A 19,237-nucleotide genomic window follows, 5' to 3' on the forward strand; every position below is an offset into this window, starting at 1 on the left:
GTATCCCTAGGCACCCTCCACTCTGAATTTAATATCTTTACAAATAGTGCACATTTTTCCATTTGCCTTTGTGTATTAGTTTCCTATTGCTGCTGTAACAAATAGCTACAAACTAGTGCTTTAACGCAACACAAATTTACTATTTTATAATTCTAGAGGTCATATAAAACAGGTCTCAGGAGGCTAAAATCACGGTGTTACAGAGCTGCATTCTTTCTGGAGGTACTAGGGGGAATCTATTTACTTGCCTTTTCCAGCTTCTAGAGGCTGCATCACTCTGACCTCTGCTTCTGTCCTCACATCTCCTTCTCTGACTCACATTCCTGCCTCCCTCTTATAAAGAACACTTGTGACACTTAGGGTCTACTTGGATAATGAGGATAATCTCCCCATCTCAAAACTTCCTAATTTAATCCCCTCTTGAAAGTCCCATTTGCCATGTTAAGGTAACATGGTCATAGATTCTTGGGATTAAGACGTGGACACCTTTTCAGGGACCCGTTTCTGCCTACCACACTTGGCTTGTACTCTCTTTCCACCTTGGGTTGCTACTCTTCCTAACACATGCACACATTATGTGTGTTTGTATCCTTTCTGCCATAAAATCTTTCCCAATTACTCCCAACAGGAAATAATCTCTTCCCTCAGTAAACTCCCTGTGTTAGGAGAGACATTTTTAATGTGTCCACAGCTTTTCTCCACCAGTCTTCAACTGAATACTTTGAGTACTGTCTTCTTAACTTCTCTTCATTTCTCAACTCTGTGAAGAAGGAAAGGGTAAAAGTTACATGGGGCAGGTTCGTAAGAGAGGACAGTTGGGTCAGGTGATGAGCTGCACTTCCCAGGGTTCTGCTTATAGTTAGGCCTGGTAGTGGTGTGTCAGAATACTAGTGCTGAAGAGGGACCTTAGTGAGGGGAGTCTGGTAGAATCCAAAGGCTGAAATAAAAGACCTCTTTCTTCTAGAGTAGGAGAGGCAGAGCCTCCCAATGTCCATCACAGTGCTGTACTAGCAGAAAAAAAGGCATTTTAATGAGTTGGCTACAAACAGCTATTTGAACCCTCATTAAGTGTTTCTGAGAAAGGGAAAGGAGGAAAAAAAAATGTGACCAGCAATTATGTGTTTCTCTGGGAAACTTTGCCTAGATATTTGGATGCTTGGCTTCCATTATGAACTTGATTCTTGAGGGCCATGGGAGCTTTAGGGTAAAACTCTAATCAACTGGTTCAAAGTCTTGAGCTTAGAAAAATAAAAAATATTTTCTATTCTATCTCATTGGAATGGAAGGGTGGAAGCATAGCATGTTTCTCTTAGACATAAAAGTGTATAAAACACGTTATTTATATTTTGTTTTTAAAATTACAAATATTTTTAAGCTAAATACTGATATTTTTAGCATTAGAATTTAAGGTTAATGTAATTGACTTATATTACAATTTAGCAATAGAGAGGTGTTAGCAGAACTTTTTCTTCTTTAAAAAAATATGTCTTCAAAAAGATTTTAATCATAGTTAACAGGTTGGATTTTTTTTCTAAATGGAGAAAATATTTAATTAAAGAAACTGGATGTCTTTATCTGATGGCAACTATATAGACAATACAATACTTACTGACACTAAGACTTTTAAGAAGTGATATGGATAAGGACATGTCGCAAAGCTTAAAAATAAAATGAAAAAACCCTCAAATAATATGATAAAAAAGGTTATAAGCTGATCAGAATTCATCAGTAATGGAGTTTAATTCCATGGTACTGTACTGTTATCTGTCAAACATTCTTACAATTAAGAGAAAATATCTCCCAGCGTTTCCATGGTGCTAGAGCATTCCAATAGAACAGTTAGCCCACACAGGGCCAAGAAGCTATAAAATATTAATTCAGTACAAGTATGCATGCAACAATCTTAACATTTATTACAGGTTACAGTAATTTTGCCCTAACAAGTGAATCAGTTAAAATGAACACTGCCAAATATTACAGAATAGGGCAAACCTTCCCACTTTCTTAAAAAACATTTTTTTTTAGCTTAAGACAATAAGGACTGTATGCATGATAGAGAGCTCTCCACAATCACCATTTATATATAATGGGAGATGAAGAACAGTGAAGGTTGAATGACACCCATTAGTAATGTAGCTATGGTATGATGCATGTATGGGGCAGGGAGGGAGATTTTGAGGGCACAGTGAAATAAGTTAATGTTTTTTAGAACTCATCTGTTCAGGAATCAGAGAACTGCTGAATTTTGAGGTGGAAGAAAAAAGCTGTCTGTTCTAACCAATTTCAGAGGAAGAAAACATCCAAAAGGGAAGAAGGGAGCCCAGATCCTTTTTGACCAATCCTAACAGTGGCTCATAGGGGAGCCAGAAATAACACCATTCAGACAAGAATCTCACTGCACGCTGAACAAACTAAAAATGTCATTTCTATTTCCATTTAGAGGAATGGCTTCGTATAAGGTTTTGGTAAATTAAGCTATTCCTGTATTAGGACAGGAGTATTCATAACTTGTAAATGAGAGATTTCTTTCACTGTTTATTTTCCCCAAAAAATTATCTTTATTTTTAAAAGATATTTATCATAATAAGAGGCTGAGATTTAGAGTTATTTGTGGAATTTATAAAAGGTCTAACAACATTTATCGTATATGATTTCAGCTGTCTTTGAGGTAACTCATTTTGGCGTTAGTCATGTCATTAACTGTCATTGCTGGCATTTTTGTCTGAAATGCTATAGAGAAGAAAGTCCAGTGTTGTAGCTTTAATAGCACAAATGCCTTATATGCAAAGTATCTTGGAAATGCAGGAAGATAAGCCAAAATTTTCTCACCCTCTTATCAGTGATTGATTTTCCAGTGTTTCTAAAATCACTAATTTTTTCAATTTTTCAGATACTCATGGCTGGTGTCTGTAGGTGTTGCCATTTGACTAGTGAAGAAAATATGGGTGCTTACATATATGTCTTAAATGAAGAAGTAGACATTTCAAACAATGAAGTAAAACTTCCCTTTTTATGATTAAAAATGGCTACTCCCAATGGAAAAATGAGTACAAAGAATGAATGGGTAATCACAACAATTTAGTAATAAAAGTAATACAATAATTATAAACAAAACCTAACATTTACCAGGTTTTAAAAAATTTATTTCACTTGTCTTCATAAAAACTCAAGGGGTGGATTCTATTATTATTCCTGTTTTTCAGAGAATTTTCTAACTTGTTTAAGATGAAACAACTCTACCTAGTAAGGGACTATCTGATTTTAGAGCCCATGTTTTCACAACTAAAAATCCACACTGATAAGAAAGAAAAGAAAAGAAAGAAAAAAGGGAATAATGGCCTACTCTTTTTAGTTGTCTGGCAGCTTTTGATGTTACTGTGATTTTTTTAAAGGTTAATTTTCAACATTAGTGAAGGCTGGAGGAAACCTGAACTCACACTATTTGTGGGACTATATATTGACAATATCTAAGCTGCTTGTCAAAGCTCAAGAATGGGCACATGACACAAACTGATCTAGAGTAAGATTTAGGATTTTTTGTTTGAGGTTTGGGGAAGATGTGCTCTTTCACTGAACCTGAAAGGGAAAAATGTGTTCCCAGGAGTTGTTGGCAGCCATTTGGTATGTAAGTGAGAAGGAGGCTCTTATCAGTGTAGGCAGAGCAGAAGACAAAAAGAAGCAGGATGTAATGTTGTTGAGCTACTGGAGGAAACCGATTTTGTGACCTGAATTATCTCTGGACTCTATGAGATCCATTAAAAAGCCTTTATTATTTAAGACATTTAAATGATAATTTAAATGTTGATTGGTTTTTTATTGCCATTAATAGCACCTGAAGCCATCATAATTGACACATCAAAAGCCTTAACATTTTGAATTTGACCAAGCAATTCCAACGCAAGTTTTTTGAAATAATGATATAATTAGAGAATGTAGCACTTTGCTTTAAAAAATAAAACAGTATTAAAAACACCTGAAACTAACACAACATTGTAAATCAGCTATACCACAAGAAAAATTTTTTAAAAAGAGCAGAGAGGAAAAACTTAATATACAATATGTAATTTTATTCTTTCTAGGTAAATATGGGGATGCAGGGTTTCTAAAAGCACCATCCTGACATTGTGTCTAATGTATACAACAAATAATTCTGGGTGTGGCAAAAATCCAGCAAAGTATTGATTGTAATTCATGGTGTTTTCTTCTACAATGAAAGAAGATAAAATTTCTTTGAAGTAAAAAAAAAAAAACCGTATTAAAAAATAAATTATTTTAAATGACAACATGGGGGGAACAAAACTAAATTTCTAACAATGGGAGATTGCTTGATTAAATTTTATATACCCATAAAATAAAATAGCTGATGATAAACTATTACAATACTGAAGGCAGTTTCCTACCATGGAAATATTTACAATATATTTATGTGAAAAAATAATTAAAAGCATATATATAATATTAATCTGTTAAACAATATATATAAAATATATAAAATATATTTTATATGAAGCTAATTTAATTAAATATATATTATACTAAGCACATACAAACACATGTGTGCATGTACACACATGTTAAGCTGGTATAAAACTTGCAAAAATATTTCTGATTGTTAGAATATTATGGATGATTTTAATCTTTTTTTCTTATTTGTATTTTTCAATTTTGAAGGTGTATATTTTTATCAAAAATATAAAGGCTATTTATAAATGGCTAGAATTTATCTCAACTTGGTGTACACAATGTTTGAGCTCTTAACAAGAGTTTGTAATATTTCTATGCATACTTCTATTCATGAAAACCTATTGCCGCTTTCAGTGAAACTCTCAGAGCCTGCTGTTTTCAGAAGCAGGGACATTCTCACTGCATCAAGATTCAAGGTTGTAGCCAGAGCAAATCCTCTAACCTCCCCCTGGCTCCTCTGCTCATCTTGAAGAGATGCTGTGATTTTTTTTCTTTTTCCCTGGGGCTTACAAGTTCTACAATTTTATTTATTGTTTTTCTTCTAGATTCTGTCACCTTATTCACATCTTTAGGGTGTGATTTCTTTTTATTTCTCTCCCATCTTTACCATGGGACTGACTTCACAAGCTTCCTATGAGCACCTTTAAGTTTTCCCCTACTTTATATAATTATTTTTTTGTTTATGCCTTCATTTATTATTTTACTTTTCTATTCACTTACTTTCTCGCATATTAAGCCATGCCCATGAAAGAATCCATGCATTCGTCTATTCTTCCATCCATCCATCCCCCACCATCTTCTTCCCTTAGTAGTTTTCATATGGGTCAGGTACTGGTGGGCACAGCAGCATCCATAGAGAGAAAATATATATGGCATTGTTCATCCTTTTCTCATCCACTATTGACTAGGGATATCTGAAAAGAATGGTTGGTATTGAGGAATAGGAAAGAGAGGGCTCAGTAATTAGGTGAGGGTCACCTAATATAAAGGCAGAAGGGAGCACCAGTGACAAATTTCTGACTAGATTTTGCCTACAGACTTGCCTTTTCCTCTTCCTCTTCCCAGAATTCAGATAGGATGGGCTCTCCAAGCTTTCTTCTTAGCTAAGGATATCTGTCATTCAATCCTTGACAGCCTCTGTCTTAGATACCCAATTTCATTTTTCATTCTCCCTGAATCTTAGTGCAAAAGGGAAAAGAACCTATTTAGACTTTGTATATATGCCCACGTATCCACTAGAATGTCTACTCCATGAAGCAGGGATTTTTGTTCATTTAACTCATCTCTCTATTCTGTATAAGTATTAATTGGATGTTGAATAAATGAATGCTTTGAATTTTACTCTCTTACATCAGAAAAGTAAACTTTTCCCTGATACTTGTGCTCTGCTCTTGCCTTTTCTTCACTTGTTGCAGTATATTTGGCCTACAGTGACTGAAGAATAGGGTACATTCTACAGCAGTAGAGTTAGGATCAGCTATGTACAGACAGCATATATGTGTCGAATCCTCTCACATCATACAGGGCTGTACATTGTTCGGTCTTTCAGCTCTCCTTTAGATGATGCATGTTTAGCTTCTATGGTCTGTGCATATATAGTGATACATTAATAGATGAAACCAATAAAGTTAGTTATATTTTAACTGACTTTAAAAAAATTATTAAATTCAGTTGAGATGGTTAGTCCTATAGCCCAGTGTACACATAATTTTAGGTAGGCCAGCCCAACTTTTGCTCTATGAATCAATTATGTGAAAGTTGAAGCTGTTATAGTGCAGTTGGGGCTACATATAGTGCAATTTTGGACTGTTAGCCATCACTTACATAGATATATAAATGTGAGTATTTGTGCCTATTCTCAAAAAATGGATTCCTCAGGGAGTTGGAAAGTCCTCTTGAGAGGTTTGATAATTCTTTGTTTACCCTAAGCTTTTCCCAAGGGGGTAGGAGAATCATTATGGATAAAATCAACATATTGGGTTTCAGGTGAGCTAATGCTGTATCACTAAAGGGTAGCTGCATGCTGGTGCTCCTCCAGGGATAAGATGCAGATTACTTAAAGATTTGATTTCTAGATCTCTACCTTTTTGTGGACTTCCTCTCAACCTGCAATTGGAACTCTTAAAATTCTTCACCAACACATTCTTAAAGTCACAGTTCCCATTAAATCTTTTTAAAATGTGAATTTGCTTTATTATTTCTTTTAAAGTAAATTTGAAACTAAAATTTGTATTACTGGAATAATTCATAAGCATTAAGAAAATTTACAAAATACAGAAAATCATTAAAAAAGAAAACTATCCAGAGACAACAACCATTTATATTTTGATGTATTTAAGCCTTTTTCAATGAATATATATATAATTTTACAAAAATAGGATAATTTATTAAGACTTCTGAACATTGTAAAACAAAAAATGTTGCTCACCATCCAGTTCTACAAGGATTAAGTCAGTAGCCATTGCAGTCGCTGACAGTACACCCAAGAGGAATTCAGGATGAAAAACAGGATGAGGTACTTTGTGCTTTGGAAAAATATGCCTCTTAGATAGTTACATGTATATTTCAGGAAGAATTTTAACGAACGCAGATTCTTGCATCTTCCCATACATAGAAGAGAACTAAAATCGTTAACTAAGATATCTGTTGCTTGTGACTAACAGTAACCTTTTACCAAGATGTATGCTTGACTGCATGTATTCCGTAGCCAAAATCTTATGTATATATACTGTACTGGCTTCTCCCCCTACATCTTTGGAGCAGTTCTCTCAGAGGTACGGAGAAGCTGTTTCCTGGGCTATAGTCCTCAGTAAGACCCTGGATAAAACTCAACTCACAGCTGTTACATTGTGTGTTTTTCTTTTAGTCGACAATATCTTAAAATAGAATATTCAAAATTTAAAACCAGGTAGCCAACATGGATTATTCTGTTGGTTTTAACAATGTACAATATATATTGAGTAGTTTTACATGTCAGTAACTATTCTTCTACATTATTATATGTAAAGGTTGTATAATATACCGTTATATTTATGTATCAGAATTTAACTAATTTTCCATTGTACATTAATTTTTGGATGTCCTAAACCAACATAATAGATATATCTTTGTATTTAACCATGATTATTTCCTTGGGATATATTTTAAGATCTGATATTCTGGAACAAATGTGTATATACTTTTATGGCTTTACTATTTAGTCCAATTTTTCCATAAATATTTAAATAATTTATTGTTTCATACACTGTGCCTAACTAAACTTGTTTTTCTGTACAACCTCAGTGCAACTAGTCTATCCCGCTTCCTCCATTATGTAATAGCTACATGACTTAAAGAGAATTCACCCCACCTTGGACACCAAGAATGGGCCCTGAATGCTTTAAGTCAATCATCAAACTGTTGTCGCCCTTGCTGTGATGATTGGTTTAGCCATGGGCACTGAATTAATCCAATTGGAAGGTGCTATTTCCCTGGCCATGGTTAGTTACGGATTGGACACATGACCTAAATTTATTTAATCAGAATGAATGCCAGGACCAGGACTGAGCTGGTTAATAGAAGAAATACTCTCTTTTTTTTCTGAATGGTGTTGTGCAAAGCCAACTCTTACAGTCATTTTGCCTCATGAGGGTAGCCATCTTTAGCACAATGTTGATAAATAGACCAAATCCAAAGAATTGAAGGGAATTAGAGCTTGACTACTGATTAAACCATGCCTGAAGGCAAACTTCTCTCTGGAGTTTAAAATTTTTGAGAGGTCACTAATTTTCCAATGTTTTTAAGTTGTTTTGAATCAATTTTCTGTTATTTGCTACCAAAATCATTTGAACTAATACATCTGTGTACTATTTTTTAAATATATCTACTCATATACAGACAAAAAAAAGTTTATTGCTGTTTTAGTTTATTTGATTATATGCAAGGCTGAGAATTTTTTCATATATTTATTAGTCATTTTTATTCCTTCTTTATGAATAGCTTCATATTCTGTGCTCATTTCTAAAAATTATGTTTTCATGTGTTTCTTCTTGCAGGAAGAAAAGGACAAAACTTCTAGTCACACCCATTGAAATATTTTCCATATTGGTTATTTGTGTTTAAATTTTGAATATTCTGTTTTAGGATACCCAGAAGACTTAAGTTTTTATGTATTTAAATCTGTCACTTTGTCTTTTAGATTCTGCTTTTACTCGTATTCCTAAAGAATCCTTCTCCACTCTAAAATCAGAGACATATTTACTTACATTTTTCTAGTTCTTTTTTTTGTGCTTGTCTTCACACTTAAATCTTTCATTAAATTGAAAAATATTTTGGGGTAAGATGTATGGTAGGGTTAAACTTTACTTTCTTCCAAATAATGACAGCAACTAAATAGTTGAGGCAAATAATCTTCAAATATTAGAGTACCAATACATTATTTGTGTTTCATTTTCCTTAAATTTATTCCATGGAAGGTAGGAAAAATTTTTCTCATTGATTTGTTATTCAAGGTGTGATATTTAAAAATCCATTTTTTATAAGCAACTTTTAATCTAAATTGTCTTTTTTTTTGGCCTGCCTAGGGGTATTGGTGCTATGACTAAGATTAGATGTTTCTATGCCTGAAGATTACTTTTTTTTTCTTTTTAAAGAAAGGAACTTACCTTTATCTTTCAAGTCCTGATACAAAAGGCCTCACAACTGGCTGACTGTGTCCTATAAATACATTTCACCAACACTTTGTAGTGTGTATTCAAACAGGAAGTGGAGAACCAGGAACTGAAAAAAAATAGTCACCCTAAATCTGCTGTTCAGAGATTAACACCCACAAAAAGGACCATGACAGTTCTTTACTTTTTTTTTGAATTGCAATCTTTTATGTTCTGACCACATAGAGAAGGGAAAAGAAGTTCAAAAAGCCTTGTGGAGACTTTTCGGGTGAAAAGTTTTTAGAGGACTCTGGTGCAAAGCAGTTTAATGAGGTGAAAAAGATTTAGGCCATCTCTGAAGACCCGCAGTGAAAACAAGAACGTGACAATAATTTAGAGGTTGGGAGCCTTTTAGAAGATTTATATAAGGGACCCAAGGGCTGATACTGTCCCATTACTGCAGGACTATCTTTGTCTAAGTGGACCAAACAGATACTTCTTCTGCTTTGGATCTGTATCCCTGTGTGGTAAGTGGACTCCACTGTGTGTTCTTCAGAGTTTAAGGATCTTTATGGAAATGATAGTTCAATTTAAATTTGAGAAAGTAAATAAGACTTGTCAAAAGTTGCATTGGGACACTTGAAAGCTTTTTATACATATTTATAATGTGGGCCTCTAATGTGTATATGATATTGAGAAATAGAACTGGGAACAAAGAGTAGTGACTACACCAAACAATTTTGCCTTCTAAATATCATTTGCATCCATCCCACCTATTCATTTATAGCACTACTGCTTCAGTTTAGTCCAGGGGTCAGTAAACTTTTTCTGTAAAGGGCCAGATACTAAATATTTTAGACTTTGTAGGCCATATGGTTTCTGTCGTAATTACCCAACGCTTGCTGTTACAGCATGAATACAACTATAGACAATGTGTAAATAAATTGTGGCTGTTTTCTGATAGAACTTTATTTGCAAAAAGAGGTGATGAGCCAGATTAGGCTTACGGGTTGTGGTTTTCTGTCTCCTAATTTAGAACATCTCATCTGAGTTGTAATGATTTCTCTTTCTTGTGATCAGTTCACTTCAGTTCCATAAATATTTATTGTTTTAGGCATTCACAATAGAAGGATAAAGAAGGCAAGTTTCCTGTCCTTAAAGAACCAACAGCCCAGAGGAAACACAGATGTGAAAGCCCCATAACATTAATGTAATGAGGTAGGGTTTCTCTCTGCATTGTTGCCAGAATGGGCTTTCTGTAAAAGATGATCATTTTCCTTTTCTGCTAAAATACATTTAGTGGTATCTTATGTTTAGCATCATCACAAGTTTTCAATGAGACATGTAGGTCTTTCATTATTATCTGGCTATCTGGCTTATAACCATCTTCCTAGACTCATATTTTAACTTTCTACTTCTACACCTTAAGTTCGAACTACAATAAATCTTAGTACCAGCTGTGGCAACAACACATACCATTCTGCCCTTTCATATTCTGTGCCTTTGCATATGCTGTCCTGGAATGACTTCTCTCCATCCTCCCACATCCAACAAAAGGAACACTTTTCTATTTAAACTGTCTAAGGATTATAACAGGCTGCCTTGTTAGGTGAAGAAGGGGGTGTGATGGCGAATTCTTTCTCTCTAGAAGTATCTAGGCAGGGATTGGCTAAACACTTGGCAAATTTATCAGATATTGTTGGAGCCATGCCCAGATTAACAGGCCTTGTATCCATATTCTGGCTACTACAGGTGTGTTGGTTGTTAATGGCACATACCTGCATCCTTATTCTGAGGATTTCCCTAACCTAATGGGAGTAATCTTGCCTGGACATGGCAGGGAGGTTATGCCCTTCCCTTCTTCCTTCGTCTCCCACTACACCAACCTTGCAGCCAATGACTTTCTGAAGTGGGGTGTAAACAGCCTAGTAATCTTGACTCTGGGTGGGAAAAACTCTCTGGTATAATTCTTGCACCAGAGCTTCCCAGTGGATCAGGCTGAGACTAGAATTCTTTTTTTTTTTTTTTTTTTTTTTGCTGGACCTTTTTTTTTTTAACTTTTATTTTACATTGGAGTATAGTTGACTAACTATGTTGTGTTAGTTTCAGGTGTACAGCAAAGTGATTCAGTTATACATATATATGTATGTATTCTTTTTCAAATTCTTTTCTCACTTAGGTTGTTACATAATATTGAGCAGAGTTCCCTGTGCTATACAGTAGGTCCTTGTTGGTTATCCATTTTAAATACAGCAGTGTGTACATGTCAATCCCAAACTCCCTATCCCTTCTCCCACCCTTCTCTCGGTAACCATGTTTGTTCTCTACCTCTGTGAGTTTGTTTCTGTTTTGTAAGTAAGTTCATTTGTATCAACTGTTTAAAGATTCCACATGTAAGTGACATCATACGATATTTCTCCTTCTCTGTCTGACTTACTTCACTCAGTATGACAATCTCTAGGTCCATCCCTGTTGCTGCAAATGGCATTATTTCATTCTTTTTAATGGCTGTGTAATAGTCCATTGTATATATGTGCCACATCTTTATCCATTCATCTGTCGATGGACATTTAGGTTGCTTCCATGTCTTGGCTATTGTAAATAGTGCTGCAATGTCATTGGGGTTCATGTATCCTTTCGGACCATGTTTTTCTCTGGATATATGCCCAGGAGTGGGATTGCTGGATCATACGGTAGCTCTATTTTTAGTTTTTTAAGGAACCTCTATACTGTTCTCCACAATGGCTGTACCAATTTACATTCCCACCAACAGTGTAAGAGGGTTCCCTTCTCTCCACACCCTCTCCAGCATTTATTATTTGTGGATTTTTTGATGATAGCCATTCTGACTAGTGTGAGGTGATATCTCATTGTAGTTTTGATTTATATTTCTCTAATAATTAGTGATTTTGAACATTTTGTCACATGCCTCTTGGACATCTGTATGTCTTCTTTGGAGAAATGTCTGTTTAGATCTTCTGCCCATTTTTGACTGGGTTGTTTGTTCTTATGATATTAAGCTGCATGAGCTGTTTGTAAATTTTGGGGATTAATCCCTTGTCGGTCGCATCATTTGCAAATATTTTCTCCCATTCTGTGGGTTGTCTTCTTATTTTGCTTATGGTCTCCTTTGGTGTGCAAAAGCTTTTGAGTTCATTTAGGTCCCATTGTTTTCATTTGTTTGTTTTTATTTCCATTACTCTGAGAGACAGATTGAAAAAGATACTGCTGCGATTTACCTCAGAGAGTGTTCTGCCTATGTTTTCCTCTAAGAGTTTTATAGTGTCCAGTCTTACATTTAGGTCTTTAAGCCATTTTGAGTTTATTTTTTGTGTATGGTGTTAGGGAGTCTTCTAATTTCATTTTTTTTACATGTAGCTGTCCAGTTTTCCCAGCACCATTTATTGAAGAGACTGTCTTTCCTCCATTGTATAATCTTGCCTCCTTTGTCATAGATTAATTGACCATAGGTGTATAGGTTTATTTCTGGGCTTTCTATCTTGTTCTTTTGATCTGTATTTCTGTTTTTGTGCCAACTCCATCTGTTTTTATAACTATAGCTTTGTAGTATAGTCTGAAGTCAGGGAGCCTGATTCCTGCAGCTCTGTTTTTCTTTCTCAAGATTGCTTTGGCTATTTGGAGTATGTTGTGTCTCCATACAAATTTTAACATGTTTTTTGTTCTGGTTCTGTGAAAAATGCCATTGGTAAGTTGATAGGGATTGCACTGAATCTGTAGATTACCTTAGGTAGTACAGTCATTTTGACAATATTGATTCTTCCAATCCAAGAACATGGTATATCTTTCCATCTGTTTGTGTCATCTTCAGTTGCTTTCATCAGCATCATATAGTTTTCAGAGTACAGGTCTTTTTTCTCCTTAGGTACATTTATTCCTAGGTATTTTATTCTTTTTGATGTGATGGTAAATGGGATTGTTTCTATAATTTCTCTTTCTGATCTTTTGTTGTTATTGTACAGATATGCAACAGATTTCTGTGTGTTAATTTTGTATCCTGCATCTTTACCAAATTCATTGATGAACTCTAGTAGTTTCCTAGTAGTGTCTTTAGGATTTTCTATGTATAGTATCATGTCATTTGCAAACAGTGACAGTTTTACTTCTTTTCCAATTTGGATTCCTTTTTATTCTTTTTCTTCTCTGATTGCCGTGGCTAGGACTTCCAAAGCTATGTTGAATAAAAATGGTGAGAATGGACATCCTTGTCTTTTTCCTGGTCTTAGAGGAAATGCTTTCAGCTTTTCACCATGAGTATGATGTTAGCTAAAGGTTTGTTATATATGGTCTTTATTATGTTTAGGTATGTTCCCTCTATGCCCACTTTCTGGAGAGTTATCATAAATGGGTGTTGAATTTTGTCAGAAGCTTTTTCTGAATCTATTTAGATGATCATATGGTTTTTATTCAGTTTGTTGATGTGGTGTATCACACTGTGAGGCTAGAATTCTGAAACCACATCTATGTTAATTGAGTATTTCCTCCTTGCCAAAGAATCCTTTGAAAGGTAGTGAGATTAAATGACTTTTAAGATCTTTTATTAATCTGCATGATTCTGAGTGTAAAAGGACGTTTTCATATTCTAACTCTATATCAATTGTCTTACCTCTGTCACTTACTGTGTTACCTTAAGCCACCTTTGCAGTCTCTCTACTTCTCAATTTTCTCACTAGTAAAATTGGGATAATAATAGTATCTACCTTGAAGCATTGTGAGAATTAAAAGATGTAATGAATATAATTTTAGCACAGCCTATGGCACTTAAAAGATAGTCAATAACATTAGCTATATATACATATATATATATATATATATATAATTATTTTTTTAAAAATTTCTTTTGGACACACCATGTGGCATGTGGGATCTTAGTTCTCTGGCCAGGGATCGAACCTGCTCCCCTTGCAGTGGAAACACTGGAAGCACTGAGTCTTAACCATTGCACCGCCAGGGAAGTCCCTAGATATTTTTATTATTGTTATCATAAACATTATTATGTTTTCCCAAAAGATAAAATATGAAGGCAGCATTTTTTATGTGTTTTAAGGCAATAAGAAAATCGCCTGAGTAAAATAATGGGAACTGTGAATAATCCATATGCTTGTTGATCATATTTGATTTCTCCATTAAGGGTGGCTTTGTCTTTGTACTTTTAACCTAAAACACGGTAGGTGACTATTAACTGTTTATTGATAAATATAAAGACATGTTGGAATGAAAAAAAGATTTGAATTTCTCACAAATCTGCAGGCTGAAAGTCCAGGATAAGGGTGCCAGCATGGTCATGTCTGGTGAAGACTCTTTTCCTGGCTTGCAGATGACCACCTTCTTGCTGTGCCCTCACATAACAGAGAGAAAGAGCAAGCAAGCTCTCTGATGTCTCTTCTCATAAGAATACTAATCCCATCATGAGGGCCCCACCCTAATACATAATTACCTCCCAAATACCATCACAGTGTGAGTTCGAGCTTCAGGGTATGAATTTGGGGCGAACACAAACATTTTGACCATAGCATATTTAAGCAATACTACCTGTGCAGCAATGTAGCACTGTTGTTACCTTGTAACATAATCTAATCAAAGGAGTGACATTCTATTGGTTAGAAGCACAGTTGTAAGGTTAACACTCAAGGGGAAGGAATTAAACTAGTGCATGTCTCACTGGGCCCCCTTAGAGTGTGTCCACTAAAGCGATGTGGACATACTCTTCCATCAAGAGGTGGGGTCCATACGTTTGTTCCCCCTGAATATGAATCCTTCTTTGTGACTTGCTTCTAATCATCTTAGAATGCAATAGAAATGATGATATTCTGAAGTTAAGTCATAGAGGTTGATAAGGCCTCTCTCTGTTTCTCCTTATATCTTTCTCTCAGGACATGTGCCTTTGGAGTCATGAACTGCTGTGAAAGAAGTCCTGTGACCTTGAAGCTACCATTTGGAGAGACTTCATGGAGAGGCCGTTGGAGAGGAGAAGCTGCTAGCCAATAGCAGGCATCAAATGCCTGACATGTAAGCATGCCAGACTTTAGATGATTTCAGTCTCCTGTCTTTGAGTCTTCCATCTGAGACCTAAGCCATCATAAAGTGTAGAGAAGTTATTTCTATTGTGCCCTATTTGAATTCTTCACCTATAAAACCATGAACAAAATAAGTGGTTTGTTTCTTGCCACTAAGTTTGGGGGTAATTTGTTATGTGGTCATAGTAACTGGAACAACAGTGAAGAAAAATAATTTAAAGCTAGCTACTCTACTATACATAATGGCTTCCAACCTCATAACCAAGACTCTCCATAAGAAGACTCCTGCTGGCCATTTATCTTTTAGTTTCTGTCTTTCCACCCTGTTGTAGAGACGAGACTACTTCCTTTCAATTAGAATGCCTTGAAGAGATCCTGCCACTTCCTACTAAGTTCAGGCCCAACTTTTCAGGCTCTCTGAAAGGAAAAACAGAATTCTGAAGAAGAAACACATTCTGGATATTTATAATTATCACCAGCAATGAACACATAGCCATTGACATTTCATGAGGAGCACTTAAGCACCTCAATATCTCACACATTCCTATGCCATTATGGGTTCTTTGTTTATTTTGCCCAGCCAAATTATGTGTTAAATTGTCTTACCCTAAAACAAAGATCTAGTCTTGTCTTGGAGGTGAATCAAATCCTTAATATCTAGAAAATGAGAAAAGCTATTTACTCCTTTAAAAATGGCATTTTTTTCTCATGTCTCAAAAATTTGAAGTTCAAATCTCAAACTAAAGACACGATAATTTCTATTGTATTCCAGAGGATGGATTTGGAAGAGATCAAGGAATCATCTCACTTTAAGGCAAGTAGCCTTTTATAAAAAAATTTTTTTAAATCTACCTGATGATTTGGTAACAGGGAGAGGTGGGATATGTCAGAAGAGGCCTATCTTATTATATAAGAAGAAAATAAATTCCTAATAGTTCTGAATGTGGCACTACCCCCAAATTAAGAGGAAGTTGTGATTTGCCTTGTAATAAATAAGAACTATGAAATGCAGCAGACAATCCATATTCTTCAACTAAATTACTCGTGAAATGCATTTGCCATTGGCAAAGAGTTAAACTTAAAATACGGTTTCCCAGGAACTTTTCTTCATGTTTTTTAGAAGTGGATTGTCACCTTGTCATCTGTCTCTTAGGCCACTTTTCTTGAGTAGTTGCTGAAACCACAGAAAGTATTGTTTAAATTGTTTGTCCTTGTTTATCTTACTCTCAAAACAGGACCCCAGGGGTAGTTGGAAAGACAGAGAAGAAAAAAACCCAATGTATCTTATATTCTGTTAAATCACTGGGTCATCTGTTTTTGGCAACAGTAATATCATGTGGTCGGTTGAAAATGGGTTTAATAAATATCCTACGTGACACTAGCTGCCCAGCCAGATTTACTCAGGGGACTAATGCTCAGAGTTTGAGAACCTTTGCAGGACTCATTAATATACATTTGATGGAGGGATGCCTGGTGACTTCAGTATGTCCACAGGGAATTTGCATATTATAGAGTTGAGGGGCTGTCTTCAGGGAATTACAGTCTGGTCCTGTTCTTCAATATTGGCTTTCTTTAAGGTCACTGCCAAAGAGGACCTTTTCATGCTTGCCAACCTACTTTGCTTTTGCAGAGTGTGAACCATTTTGATTAAATATGCCACTCTGTTTCAGAGAGAGAGAGACCGTTGCTCTTCCTTGTTAGGAAAACTACAATCCTCTTCTGAGGATTGTTGGTGCTATCATTTGTCAAAAAAATGAGATTCTGACTGGTTCAAATGCAGTAGTTCTTGCAGTGAGGGTGGAGTTGTGACTTGCATTACAGTAAAGAATAACATTGAATATGCTTCCTGCAGATAATTTCTAGCAAAGAATCAGTAAATTTTATCTTATCAATCCGTTTGTGAATTTTACCTACAGAGTGTTTTTACAAGTGCAGTGCGGTGGTGGGAGTGGTCAGGAGGATAGCATCCTTTCCATTTCCTGCACACTAGATTTTTGACTAATCTGAAGGTCCTGAGAGACAGGTTTAAGATTTTTCCAAATGCAGAAGCTGTTTTAGCAAATTAGATAAAATTAATCAGCCCTTCACAGGAAATTTTTCTTATTAAGAAGAAAGACTCACTCATTTTGGTCACTTGGCAATAAACTTTCTCCTTTGTAGAAGAAGTCTGGTGTAATTCTAGGGCTTTATTTTTCCTGCCTTCCTCCTTCTTGTGTAGTCATTTTTTACTCAACCTTCAGTATGCCATGTATAGTCATCTCTTCATTTCTGCCTTCCCTAATTTCTCCAGAGGGTTAGTTTCTTCTTCCAGAATTCTTACATGTTCCCAGAGATGGGACCAATCTCCATTACAATGGTTAACACAGTGTATTGTAATTATCTCTTTATTGTGCTTGTTTTTCTCAATAAATATGAACCTAAATGTCAAGGACTATGTCTTTTTTTCACATTTCTATAGTTAGCACCTACATAATGGTATGTGGTTCTGAAATGTTTCTTATAAGAAAAGACGTCCTTCAGTGTAAAAGACTCTATCAGATTATTTGCCTCCTGACACAGAAGTTTCTCCTATAATCTTCTACCCCTTTACAGTGAATTTCCATGCCCAAGTGTGATTTATTTCATTTTTTTCTCAGTGTGGTTAGATTTTTTTTTCTGTGTGTGTTGTTGTTTTCTTATTCAAATATAATTAACCAGCAGCACAATTAACATTAATATCAAGATGAATAATTAGAATATTCATTAATATCAAAATGAACATCACTTACTAATGATGTTCAGTGATCCAATTGCCACTCTGCCTTTATTTTTGTTCCTAGTGGACCTTGTATTTATAATGTAAATACTGTAGATACTGCAAACTCCATCAAGGAGAGGACACTGGAAGAGGAGGCAGGTACTTTTAAATGCCCGACACAGAAAGGAAGGAATAAGCTAAGGTTGCGTGTTTTCTTTGGACATTGCATAGTACATTATATTATCACCAATATCACAGACATAAAGTGTTGATCTTGTCAAGAAATAATGCAGCAACTAGGCCCATCCCTGGAGGGGTTCTGATTCAATAGATGTGGGGTGGAGCCAGATAATTTGCATTTCAAGCAAGTTCCTGGGTGATGCTGATACTGTGGGTCTAGGAACACAATGGTTTGGACAGTGCCTGCTTCTCAAACTTAAAAGTTCCTATGAATCATCTAGGATCTTGTAAAAGTGCAGATTAAGTTATGTGGGGGTGGGGCCTGAGATTTAAAATTTCAAATAAATTCCCAGATGACGTGAATGCTGTTAGTGGACCACACTTTGATAGCAAGGGTTTAGAGTAGAATTCAGTAGTTCCCACATTTGTTTTGTATCTGACTCACTTGATATTATGGGCTGAATGTTTGTTTCCCCCCAAATTTGAATGTTGAAACCCTGATCCCCAAAATGATGGTATTAAGAGGTGGGTCTTGTAGAGGTCATGAAGGTGGAGCTCTCATGATTGAGATTAGTGACCTTAGCAAAGAGACTTCAGAAAGCTCCCTTGCTCCTTCCACCATGTGAGGACACAGGAAGAAGGCAATGGCCTATGAACCAGGAAGTGGGTCTCTCCAGACACTGAATCTGTTGGTGCCTTGATCTTGGATTTCTCCAATCTCAGAACTGTGAGAAATAAATTGTTTAAGCCAAAGAAAGAAAGAGAGAAAGAAAGAAAGAAAGAAAGAAAGAAGCATATCGTGTTATCTAATATTTAGCAAAGCATTTCATTAAATGCTGTAGACAGTTCTTCAGTAATAAGGTGTTTAAAAGAATTTAAGTCTTTATAAAAAATGTCAGTCAAATTTTTCACCTCTTATTCTTTCTCTGTTGCTCCAAATATTGGTCTAAAATACAGAGTAATATAACATTTTTTTTTTCTTTTTTTTTTGCTGTATGCGGGCCTCTCACTGTTGTGGCCTCTCCCGTTGCGGAGCACAGGCTCCGGATGCGCAGGCCCAGCGGCCATGGCTCACGGGCCCAGCCGCTCCGCGGCATATGGGATCCTCCCAGACCGGGGCACGAACCCGTATCCCCTGCATCGGCAGGCGGACTCTCAACCACTGCGCCACCAGGGAGGCCCTAATATAACAT

At 35.7% G+C, this 19,237-nt stretch overlaps 1 long non-coding RNA gene across 2 annotated transcripts in view; it reads left to right on the top strand.

The window, feature by feature from the left end:
* The window catches only part of LOC309801275, a 148,860-nt gene extending 132,907 nt beyond the window's left edge, over positions 1-15,953 (top strand). Inside the window, exons 1-3 of one of the 2 annotated variants that reach the window (XR_014293553.1) lie at positions 10,206-10,310; positions 14,984-15,119; positions 15,900-15,953. This is a non-coding gene — a long non-coding RNA (uncharacterized lncRNA). Of the gene's footprint in view, positions 1-10,205; positions 10,311-14,983; positions 15,120-15,899 lie in introns of those variants that run through there. The other variant, XR_014293552.1, reaches the window with a different exon arrangement.
* Positions 15,954-19,237: the final 3,284 nt, after the last annotated feature.

This window comes from Mesoplodon mirus, assembly GCF_964341445.2.
Source record: "Mesoplodon mirus genome assembly, chromosome: 3".
Taxonomy (NCBI): Eukaryota; Metazoa; Chordata; class Mammalia; order Artiodactyla; family Ziphiidae; genus Mesoplodon; species Mesoplodon mirus.